Below are 12824 nucleotides of genomic sequence, written 5' to 3'. Positions count from 1 at the left end.
TTTTTAAATTTAGTTATACAAGTCTGGCTTTCCACTGGGCTTAGATAGAGATGAATGGGCCAAAAAGCACCAGGTGTTATGAAGAACTCACATTATCCATGTGTTTGGCACCCTGCACCTTTCAGATTGTGGCTAAGGAGGGGTCTCCTGTTTCCTGGGCATGGCGGGTTTCAAGCCTCCTGCTTGATTCTGGATATGACTCATGCCCTAGCCTAACTGGGGCAATAGAGCAAGTGGGTGATTCTGAGTAGGTACTGGGTTGAAGATATCAGCTTCGTCTGCCTGAGTGGCACTGAGTTTCCTGTCTAATGGGGGCACAGGGCACAGCTATTTGATTTCAGATAAACCATATGTCACAACAATATGTTTGGTCACATTCATTTGCTTCTCTTCTTGGTTCTGGGCCTAACAGCAAGATTCTACCAAATAAGATCTCCTCGTCATAAACCAATAGTCAAGGATGCTCGCACTTTTGTTACCTATGATTTTTGGCATAGTAAGGAATTACTCAATATTTACCTTTACTCTTGTAGCAGTGGGGAGGAACAGGGAAGAGTCATTAAAAACATAGTTTGCTAATGAATCTATGCATGTATATTCTGTTTATTTAACTGAAACATTTAAACCCTTACTCCACTTACAAATTTAAAAGTAAGCACTTGGGCCAGAAGAAAAAAAAAACAGCAAAAAGTCTCCAAAACATCCCGTGGCAACACCAGCTATTGATCCTGGACCCCAGCTAGAAAATTAAATAAACAAACATGCTGAAGAAATTAAGATGGAATTAGCAGCTTTTTATGTAGGAGGACAGAAGTACGTAAACATTCTGAGAACCAGGCTTTGTCAGGATAAACCATCCATAAAACATGAATCTGAGTTTCTAACTCCCCGGAAAGCAAACCTTTGCAAGAATGACAAGGGGCTCTGATGCAGCTGCCAAGAGTTGGTGCCCAAGAGCCTGTTTTTCACAGCTACCTAAATGTTGATAGGATCTTTTCAGGCCCAGATGGCACTTGGGAGGACAATGTACTGGTTCTGTGTGGTTTCCAATCAGGCAAGAGTCCTGTTTCATACCCTACCTGTAGCTTTGAAAGTGAAGCTGGATGCCCTCCAGGTAGGCTGCAGGTTGGCTTGGAACACATGGTTTGAGGATGGAAATACCTCCCATCAATAACTACTTTTTGAGCCACATGCTTCTTTCTAGGCTGTGGTGGTAGAGCAGTGAACAAGACTGAGCGCAAACAAGTCCATTGGTTTTCAAACCACACTGGCAACTCAAAGTTGTTAAGAGGTGAAAGAAGGTAGAGAGAGGTAGAGGATACATGGGCACCAATATTCCCTCCCCAGGTCTCATCCAGGCCAGGACAGTTGGAGTCTTTTATAAAGTGCTGTGTTGGGAAACTATGTGATTTGATGAACATAGATAGTACATACAATATAGACAATGCAAGCAAATCTTTTTCTTTTGCTGGAAGTAGATATTTGGCTTGGCTCTTCAATTCTCTTGGCCAGTGTAGATGGCCTCCCTGAGTCATAAAAATACAACCAAGCAATGATTTCACTCTTAGTAAGCTACAAATGCTGTTATGCTAATATTTAATCAAGTGGACAGATTGAATTAATCAAATGTATTCTTGAATAGTGTGTGGGTGGGTTTCCATTCCTACTCCATGAAATTTTGTGAACACCCACTGTGTGGTATATCTTTTTGGACTTATGCATATCTACTTGGAACACAGAATGAAAAGCCTCACAACTTCCAGTTTCCCAAATTGGCCACAAACATGCTTTCCTGGAAATTATTACCTGTTATTTTAAATTAAGAACTTGTTGAATGAAGCCGCAGTTTCAAATCTTAGAAATGCTTGTGACTCAAAGGAAAAACAAGGATGTTGAGGGTCTCAAGTTGGTCATACAACATTCCTGGTTCCCATATAATTGATCCTTTTGAAAGCCAGTGTTTCTCACATGGTTGTACTCTTCCAAGTCATTTATGTGAATAACTATATAACTCTGATAGACACAGATGGTTCTTTTATTCTAATTGAAAGGCCCCACTAAGTCAATCCCCAAAATTAATTGTTCAAAAACAGATCATGAGTGAAATCTGTTGAAAGAAACATAAACAAATGATTGCTGGGGGTTCTTGGGGGTTCTGAGAACACTGCTGTGTGAGAAGAGTGCTTTGCTGTCTCAGTCGGTGCGGTGAGAGGTTGTGGTGAAACAGCCCAGCCCTTCCTCTCTGAGAATACCATGACCTTCTTCTTTCATTCTCACACCTGCTTGGCCAAAGCCAGGTTTTTTCTCCCTCAGCAAAATATAGTGGGAAAAGAGTGCTCTCCAAGAGTGAAATGCACCGAAAATACGAGCAGCCACCTGGTTGCTAGGGTGTTGATGTGTATCTTGCAACTACCACAAAGATGTAGTGCAGCAGGGAGGGAAGCTGGTAAAATGCAATGGCCTTTTTCTTTTATATGAGATTTTTCACCCTATTCTTCATAATGGGATTCACTGATCTTCACAACTGGCATTCAGATACAGTATTGATTTGGGAGCATCATCATCTTAAGCTTGAAAGCTTTGACTTGTTGGTCTTCTGGAAACATTCATGCCCCACAAGCTGGTGATTATCAATGCTCTGAGACCCTTAGAAAAGAAAGGGAACTTGAAATTAAAGGGAAATAACAGATGGTGGCGGGGCTTGCTTCTTCCAGGCATGTAGTGAATCTCCTAGTGTTTCTTCATTGATGGGAATCAAGTGTTCAGGACTGCAGGGTATTATCAGACGTCAGGCATTATCTTATTAAACCCAGATAATTCCTTTACTTTTCAAGGAAAATGGAAATAAAGTACCATTTTACAAATTTCACACCTAATCATGCCCAGAATAGTAATATTGTTCAAAATCCATTTGCTTAACCTTCTTGTAGAGGTTACTAAGTACATATAAAAAATTACCATGAATTTGAATTCCACCGAGTTGATTTAGAGAAGGTTTAAGTAAAAATTTACTCACATTTCATCAATACTAAAACGGGGGGAGAGAGGGTTGGTAAATAAATCTCTAACAGAAGGAAGATTGCAAAGGCTGTGCCTTCCTATATTCATTTATGTTTTATAAGTACTTGGAAATGCTTGTTTGCATATACGATGTAGTTAGTTTGTTAGCTGTAGGAAGTTCCTTCAAGTCTTTTAAATCAGTCCCATGTCAATTGTTAGTTGATAATACTTTATTGTATTATCAATTTGTAACTCAAGCTAGTGAGGTGTTCCTGTATGTAAATCCCATTCCTATATTGCATTTAATAGAAGTTAAAGTGCAAAATAACATTCTTTATTGCAAAGAAGAATTTCCATGACATTTGTGATATAAACCTTAAGCTATTTAATTTAAAAGGCTGTACATGCTTTTATTGATAAGCAAAATATGCACTGAAAGTAAAAATATATCTTAGTGGCAATAGTTGGGCTATCATTTTTAGAAACTAGAAATTGAGACTTTTGAACACCAAACTTAGGTATAGTTTAATTTATAATACCAGCCTTGTAGTTTTGTCACATTATCAGACTGACTTTTAACATTAAAATGGTTATGATTTAATGGAACTTCTTCAATTTAATATTTGAAAGATTATCAACTGCTGCAATAAAAGAGTACATCTAACCCTAGTATTCCAATTTGACAGTGTTTCAAAAAATACATTCCTTCTTACTAGCTAACATCTATCTTTAAAAATTAACAGTTCTTGATGGTGCTTTTCGATCAATCAAAAATATTATTTGTATGATGATTCAGCTCTAGGTGATAAAATCTCTTCTTTGACATCACAAGCCCCTGTTTATATTGTACTCTTTCATGCTCTTAAGAGAACAAATACAACTCATAAAATCATTATGTTGACAGCCAAAAAAGCATTTGAAAAGTTAATGTGAACGTTGCTTTTCCTACAGGTGTGGATTACTGCCTAGCAAGTCCCCAGAATGTCCAGCTCCTGCGTGGTGCTTCTAGGACTCTGGGGAATATTATTACTCTATGTGCTGGTAATGGGAGAGGTCAAGAGAGAGGAGAAAGCAAGAGAACCTAGAGCTGATTCCTGCTGTTCATAGCTTTGCTCTAAACTTCATCGTCCAACATAGCAAGCACAGCTCCAACTGAGGAGTAACACACGAGCTAGTCAAACTGAGAAGCTAGAAGAGGTCTAGTACTTCCCATAAGGCTAGTTCCTCTTCACTCTGCCGCTGAATGTCAGGCAACGTGTGTTGGGTCACCTGAGAAAGTGTCTCATTTCCTCTTGATTTCTATTTTTTAAAAGATTTATTTTATTTGAAAGAGAGTTACAGAGAGAGGGAGAGACAGAGAGAGAGAGAGGTCTTCCATCCACTGTTTCATTCCCCAGATGGCCTCAATGGCCAGAACTGCGCTGATCCGAAGCCACGAGTCAGGAGCTTCCTCCAAGTCTCCCACGCGGGTGCAGGGGCCCAAGCACTAGGGCCATCTTCTACTGCTTTCCCAGGCCATAGCAGAGAGCTGGATCGGAAGAAGAACAGCCAGGACTAGAACTGGTGCCCATATGGGATGCTGGCACTTCAGGCCAGGGCTTTAACCCCGCTGTGCCATAGTGCCGGCCCCTCAATTTCTATTTATGTGGGATAGAATTGCCTTTCCCTAAGATGCTCCTTATCTGTTAATGGATGTAATGCGTTCCTTCGCACTGAAGTATTAGGAATAGCCACAAGTGTGATTATACAATGTACACTCTAAAGCAGGGCTGTTCTATAGAATTCTGTGATGATGGACATGTCTCTATATGTGCTGTCCAATAAGGCAGCTGCTAGACACAGATGGCTAATGAGTAGTTGAAATATAGGTAGTACAGCTGAGGAGATGCATTTGTATTTATACTTCATTTTAATTAGTATAAACTGAAATACCTGCATGTGGCTAGTGGCTACCTTACTGGATAGTGGAACATAGATTCAGAAAACTTATCTACTGCAAAAAATGCTGAATGTGGGAGACTGTGGCTGGCCAGTGGGCAGGTGGGCAGGTAAGCCTTTGTCTGCCCTTGCTAGTGTACCCCACAGAGAGGAAAGGCAAGCTAGGCTCTTCCAGACTAACTCTACCCTGCTTGATTGCCTGAGGCAAATCACACTCACTAGAAAACACCCCAGGGAGAATGTAAACCACTCTACTATGGCTCACATATTTTGACACCATTTCTTTCTTTGTTTCCTTGCCTTTTCCCCCTTCAGGTTTCCAAAGAAGACTTTTTTTTTTTTTTTTTTTTTTTTTTTTTTTTTTTTTTTTTTTTTTTGACAGGCAGAGTGGACAGAGAGAGAGACAGAGAGAGAAAGGTCTTCCTTTTTTGCCGTTGGTTCACCCTCCAATGGCCGCCGCTGCAGCCGGCGCACCGCGCTGATCCTGGCAGGAGCCAGGAGCCAGGTGCTTTTCCTGGTCTCCCATGGGGTGCAGGGCCCAAGCACCTGGGCCATCCTCCACTGCACTCCCTGGCCATAGCAGAGAGCTGGCCTGGAAGAGGGGCAACCGGGACAGAATCCGGCGCCCCGACCGGGACTAGAACCCGGTGTGCCGGCGCCGCAAGGTGGAGGATTAGCCTATTGAGCCACGGCGCCGGCTCCAAAGAAGACTTTTTGAACTATTACGCAGGTGTTAGTGCTTCTGTTGACACTGATGCCTATTTCATTTTGATGATGACAACATCCTGGAGATTATGACTTTGGCTTATTAATTATTTTAGAAATCAGAAACTTTCAGAAAATGGAATGAGTTTAAAAGAAGTACAATACTATAGAGTTTGAAAAGGTGTAAACTAAAATTTCTGAAAGATTTGGAATTTTAAAAGTGATAGATCTTTAGTTATCCTACTGAATTACCTGGAATATGTTCATTTCCATGAAACCCTGAGATGTATTTTTGAATTAGTAAGAAAGGAAGAGAGAGGGAAGGAGGAAGAAAGGTAAAAAGAAGCCATGATGTGAGATTGAGAAGTGCTTCCTAGGTCAAATAATGTACTTCCTGTTACAGATGTTCCACTTTTGTTGTTAATACAGCTGTTTCTCCACACCTTCACTTTATTTGAGAACTCTGTAGCAGAAGATGATAATAAAAAAAATCACAGGAATACTTAACTGTAAAATTTGATGAGCTTACTTATCTTATTCCTTTTGTGAATATAAAAAGTCCTCAACTTAGAATGGTTCAACTTAACAATTTTTCCTCTTTACAGTGGTGTGAAAGCATTCAATAAAAGTCATACATCAAATTGTGATTTTCAATCTTTGCCAGGACTAGCGAACTGTGATGCAATTCTCTCGTAGGATGTTGGCCAAGGGCAGTAAGTCACAGGTCCCAGTCAGCAGTGTGCTCACAAGGGAAAACAATGGAGTCTATAGTGTGCTGTGCTGCTAAGCTAGAATGTTTAAGAGGATAGGGGCTATTAAATGCATTTTGACTTACTTTTTAATTTTTATTAGATTTTTTTAAAAATCAAAGAAATATTTGAAAGGTAGAGGACAGAATGGGAAAGATAGAATGATGTTCCATCTGCTGGTTCACTCTCTAAATAGCCACGTGGTTGGAGCTGGGCTAAGCTGTATCCAGGGGCCTGGAATTCCGTCCAGGTCTCTTACATGGGTGTCAGGAGTCCAAGTACTTGGACCATTTTCTGCTGCTTTCTCAGGCCATCGGCAGGATGTTGGATCAGAAGTGGAGCATTTGGGACTCAAACGGGCACTCTGATATGCGACTATGGCCTCACAGACGTAGCTTAAACCTCTGAGCTACAACATTGGTCCCTGATGTCTTTGACTTACACTGAGTTTACTGGGTTGTAAGTGGAGGAGCGAATAAAATAAATTTATCTTAATCTGAAATGTATGGGGGTTTTTTGTGTGTATCTATTTTCAGATTTTATTGTAGGAATCAAAACAGCCAATTCCACACTTGCATGAACAGGGAACATAGCACATATAGTGAGCAAAGGAATAAAGATCTGCTAGCCTCCTGGACAGAAGGCTGGGCTTGCGTGGGGGTGAACTCCCTTACTTGTAGGCATGAAAGGGAGTGCAAAGAAAAAGGAAGTGCCTGTTGCATGCAACGGGGACTTTCTGGAGCTTTAGAGTAAACCAGTGAGAAAAAAAATTTGGATGTAGTTTTGGGAAATCATCTCTTTGAACACGTTTCTAGACTCCTTTACAACGCAGAGGATGTCAGGTTTCCTGACTGACTTGTCTTTCTCTAATACTGCTTTGTAGGTAACAAAGACATCTGTAAGTTCATCACATATACCTATAGGTCTTCCTTCTGGAAACAGAAAAGTGAGGGGAGGAGAGGAGGTGGAAGAGCAAAGCTGTGCTTCTGAGACTTTAATAAGCATAGAGATTACCTGAGATTCTTGGAAATATGTTATTAATGATTCAGCAGTCTGGGACAGGGTCTGAACTTCTGCCTACTTAGCAAACATCCTATGATGTTGAGGCAGCTGGTCTTCAGATAACACTTAAGGTAGTGAATGGTATAGAGATAGCAGCTTATATGTTTTCAGTGTGCTTTGTCGTATTATTTTCCCACATGTGATTGACCATCAGAGTTTGTTGATTTTGACAGCTGAGTCATCCCCTCCTTGTCGTTAAAGTCATGAATGTATGAAGAAAACACCAAAGGAAACATACATACCTCCCAGACATGCATAGGAGAGCAATAGTACTTCCAGTTGAAGAACTCCTCACAATCCAGGACCGAGTCTTGCAGATTCCAGCCTTAAACACTAAGTCTGTCAGTCCACCCAGCGTAGCTCTACTTTTTTTTTTTTATACTTTTTTTTTTAACTTTTATTTAATGAATATAAATTTCCAAAGTACGGCTTATGGATTACAATGGATTCCCCCCCATAACGTCCCTCCCACCTGCAACCCTCCCCTTTCCCATTCCCTTTCCCCTTCCATTCACATGAGGATTCATTTTCGATTCTCTTTATATACGGAAGATCAGTTTAGCATACATTAAGTAAAGATTTCAACAGTTTGCTCCCACACAGAAACATAAAGTGAAAAATAATAGATGATTTTTTAAATGATGATGAAATCAGATCAGACCTATTGTCATGTTTAATCCCAGTGAGAGTCAAGTTGGGAATTGCTAATTTCTTTTTTTTTTTTTAACAGAAGATCAGTTTAGTATACATTAAGTAAAGATTTCAACAGTTTGCACCCCCATAGAAACACAAAGTGAAATATACTGTTTGAGTACTCGTTATAGCATTAAGCCTCAGTGTACAGCACATTAAGGACAGAGATCCTACATGAGGAGTAAGTGCACAGTGACTCCTGTTGTTGACTTTACAAATTGACACTCCCGTTTATGGCATCAGTAATCTCCCTATGCTCCAGTCATGAGTTTCCAAGGCTATGGAAGCCTTTCGAGTTCTCCGACTCTTATCTTGTTTAGACAAGGTCATAGTCAAAGTGGAGGTTCTCTCCTCCCTTCAGAGAAAGGTACCTCCTTCTTTGAAGACCTGTTCTTTCCACTGGGATCTTACTCACAGAGATCTTTCATTTAGGGTTTTTTTTTTTTTTGCCAGAGTGTCTTGGCTTTCCATGCCTGAAATACTCTCATGGGCTTTTCAGCCAGATCGGAATGCCTTTAGGGCTGATTCTGAGGCCAGAGTGCTGTTTAGGACATCCGCCATTCTATGAGTCTGCTGAGTATCTCGCTTCCCATGTTGGATCACTCTCCCCTTTATTTATTCTATCGGTTAGTATTAGCAGGTACTAGACTTGTTTATGTGCTCCCTTTGACTCTTAGTCCTTTCATTATGATCAATTGTGAACTGAAATTGATCACTTGCACTAGTGAGATGGCATTGGTACATGCCACCTTGATGGGATTAAATTGGAGTCCCCTGGTATGTTTCTAACTCTACCATTTGGGGCAAGTCAGCTTGAGCATGTCCCAAATTGTACATCTCTTCCCTCTCTCATTCCTACTCTTATGTTTAACAGGGATCACATTTCAGTTAAATTTCAACACTTAAGAATAACTGTGTATTAATTACAGAATTAAACCAGTCATATTAAGTAGAACAGACAAAAAAACTACTAAGAGGGATAATGTATTAAGTTGTTCATTAACAGTCAGGGCTATGTTGATCAAGTCACCGTTTCTCATAGTGTCCATTTCACTTCAACAGGTTTCCTTTTTGGTGTTCAGTCAGTTGTCACCGATCAGGGAGAACATATGGTATTTGTCCCTTTGGGACTGGCTTATTTCACTCAGCATGATGTGTTCCAGATTCCTCCATTTTGTTGCAAATGACTGGATTTCATTGTTTCTTACTGCGGTATAGTATTCTAAAGAGTACATATCCCATAATTTCTTTATCCAGTCTACCGTTGATGGGCATTTAGGTTGCTTCCAGGTCTTGGCTATTGTGAATTGTGCTGCAATAAACATTAGGGTGCAGACCGCTTTTTTGTTTGCCAATTTAAATTCCTTTGGATAAATTCCAAGGAGTGGGATGGCTGGGTCGAACGGTAGGGTTATCTTCAGGTTTCTGAGGAATCTCCAGACTGACTTCCATAGTGGCTTGACCAGTTTGCATTCCCACCAACAGTGGGTTAGTGTCCCTTTTTCCCTACATCCTCGCCAGCATCTGTTGTTGGTAGATTTCTGTATGTGAGCTATTCTAACCGGGGTGAGGTGAAACCTCATTGTGGTTTTGATTTGCATTTCCCTGATTGCTAATGACCTTGAACATTTTTTCATGTGCCTGTTGGCCATTTGGATTTCCTCTTTTGAAAAATATCTATTGAGGTCCTTGGCCCATCTCTTAAGTGGGTTGTTGGTTTTGTTTTTGTGGAGTTTCTTGATCTCTTTGTAGATTCTGGTTATTAACCCTTTATCTGTTGCATAGTTTGCAAATATTTTTTCCCATTCTGTCGGTTGTCTTTCACTCTCCTGACTGTTTCTTTTGCAGTACGGAAACTTCTCAATTTGATGCAATCCCAATAGTTGATTTTGGCCTTGACTGCCTGTGCCTCCCGGGTCTTTTCCAGAAATTCTTTGCCTGTGCTAATATCTTGAAGGGTTTCTCCAATGTTCTCTAATAACTTGATGGTGTCAGGTCGTAGATTTAGGTCTTTAATCTATGTTGAGTGGATTTTTGTGTAAGGTGTAAGGTAGGGGTCTTGCTTCATGATTCTGCACGTGGAAATTCAGTTTTCCCAGCACCATTTATTGAATAGACTGTCCTTGCTCCAGGAATTGGTTTTAGATCCTTGATCAAATATAAGTTGGCTGTAGATGTTTGGGTTGATTTCTGGTGTTTCAATTCTGTTCCATTGGTCTATCCATCTGTTTCTGTACCAGTACCATGCTGTTTTGATTACAACTGCCCTGTAGTATGTCCTGAAATCTGGTATTGTGATGCCTCCGGCTTTGTTTTTGTTGTACAAGATTGCTTTAGCTATTCGAGGTCTCTTGTGCCTCCATATAAATTTCAGCACCATTTTTTCCAGATCTGAGAAGAAGGTCTTCGGTATCTTGGTTGGTATTGCATTGAATTTATAAATTGCTTTTGGGAGAATGGACATTTTGATGATATTGATTCTTCCAATCCATGAGCATGGACGATTTTTCCATTTCTTGGTATCCTCTTCTATTTCTTTCTTTAAGGTTTTGTAATTTTCATCGTAGAGATCTTTAATGTCCTTGGTTAAGTTTATTCCAAGGTATTTGATTGTTTTTGTAGCTATTGTGAATGGGATTGATCTTAGAAGTTCTTCCTCAGCCATGGCATTTTCTGTGTATACAAAGGCTGTTGATTTTTGTGCATTGATTTTATACCCTGCTACTTTGCCAAAATCTTCTATGAGTTCCAATAGTCTCTTAGTAGAGTTCTTGGGGTCCCCTAAATAAAGAATCATATCATCTGCAAAGAGGAATAGTTTGAGTTCTTCCTTCCCAATTTGTATCCCTTTAATTTCTTTTTCTTGCCTAATAGCTCTGGCTAGATCTTCCAGAACTATATTGAATAGCAGTGGTGAGAGTGGGCATCCCTGTCTGGTACCAGATCTCAGTGGAAATGCTTCCAACTTTTCCCCATTCAATAGGATGTTGGCTGTGGGTTTTTCATAGATTGCTTTGATTGTATTGAGGAATGTTCCTTCCAAACCCAGTTTGCTTAGAGTTTTCATCATGAACGGGTGTTGTATTTTATCAAATGCTTTCTCGGCGTCTATTGAGATAATCATATGGTTTTTCTTCTGCAGTCTGTTAATGTGGTGCATCACATTGATATTTTGAGCCACTATGGAATTTTTGCATCTATGTTCATCAGGGATATTGGTCTGTAATTCTCTTTCAGTGCTGCATCTTTTTCCGGCTTAGGAATTAAGGTGATGCTGGCTTCATAGAAAGAATTTGGGAGGATTCCCTCTTCTTCGATTGTTCTGAATAGTTTGAGAAGAATTGGAGTCAGTTCTTCTTTAAATGTCTGGTAGAATTCAGCAGTGAATCCATCTGGTCCTGGGCTTTTCTTTGTTGGGAGGCCCTTTATTACTGTTTCAATTTCTGTCTCAGTTATGGGTCTGTTTAGGTTTTCGATGTCTTCCTGGTTCAATTTAGGTAGGTTGCATGTGTCCAGGAATCTATCCATTTCTGATAGGTTTCCCTGTTTGCTGGCATACAAGTCCTTGTAGTAATTTCTGATGATTCTTTTTATTTCTGTGGTGTCTGTTGTTACGTTTCCTTTTTCATCTCTGATTTTATTGATTTGGGTCTTTTCTCTTCTTTTTTTAGTTAGTTGGGCCAATGGGGTGTCAATTTTGTTAATTTTTTAAAAAACCAGCTCCTCGTTTGGCTGATTTTTTGTAATTTTTTTTTTTGATTCAATCCTGTTGATTTCTTCTCTGATTTTAATTATTTCTCTTCTCCTACTAGATTTGGGTCTGGTTTGCTGTAGGTTTTCTAGATCCTTGAGGTGAATTGAAAGCTCATCTATTTGGTGCCTTTCCAATTTCTTGATGTAGGCACCTATTGATATAAACTTTCCTCTTAACACTGCTTTTGCTGCGTCCCATAAGTTTTGGTATGTTGTGCTGTTATCCTCATTTACTCCCAGAAAATTTTTGTTTTCTCTTTTAATTTCTTCTATGACCCATTGTTCATTCAGGAGCATGTTGTTCAATCTCCATGTGTTTGCGTATGCTCTAGGGATTCCTGAGTTGCTAATTTCCAACTTCATTCCTTTATGGTCTGAGAAGCTGCATGGTATGATTCTAATTCTTTTGAATTTGCTGAGACTTGCTTTATGGCCTAGTATGTGGTCAATCCTAGGGAAGGTTCCATGTACTGCTGAGAAGAATGTAAAATCTTTAGCTGTAGGATTGAAAGTTCTGTATATATCTGTTAGATCCATTTGGGCTATAGTGTCGTTTAAATCTACTGTATCCTTGTTGATCTTCTGTCCTATTGATCTGTCTATTTCTGAGAGTGGAGTATTGAAGTCCCCCAGTACTATTGTATTGGGGTCTAAGTCTCCCTTTAAGTCCGTTAACAAATCTTTTAGATAAACCGGTGCCCTGTAGTTAGGTGCATATACATTGATAATTGTTATATCTTCTTGTTGTATTGATCCCTTAATCATTATATAATGTCCCTCTTTGTCACTCTTAACAGTTTTTGTGGTAAAGTTTATGTTGTCCAATATTAAGATGGCTACGCCCGCTCTTTTTTCATTTCTGTTGGCATGGTATATCTTTTTCCAACCTTTCACTTTCAGTCTGTATGGATCTTTGTTGGAAAG

Source organism: Oryctolagus cuniculus, chromosome 14 (genome assembly GCF_964237555.1).
Source record: "Oryctolagus cuniculus chromosome 14, mOryCun1.1, whole genome shotgun sequence".
In the NCBI taxonomy this organism is placed as follows: Eukaryota; Metazoa; Chordata; class Mammalia; order Lagomorpha; family Leporidae; genus Oryctolagus; species Oryctolagus cuniculus.
This window is presented reverse-complemented; position numbering follows the sequence as displayed.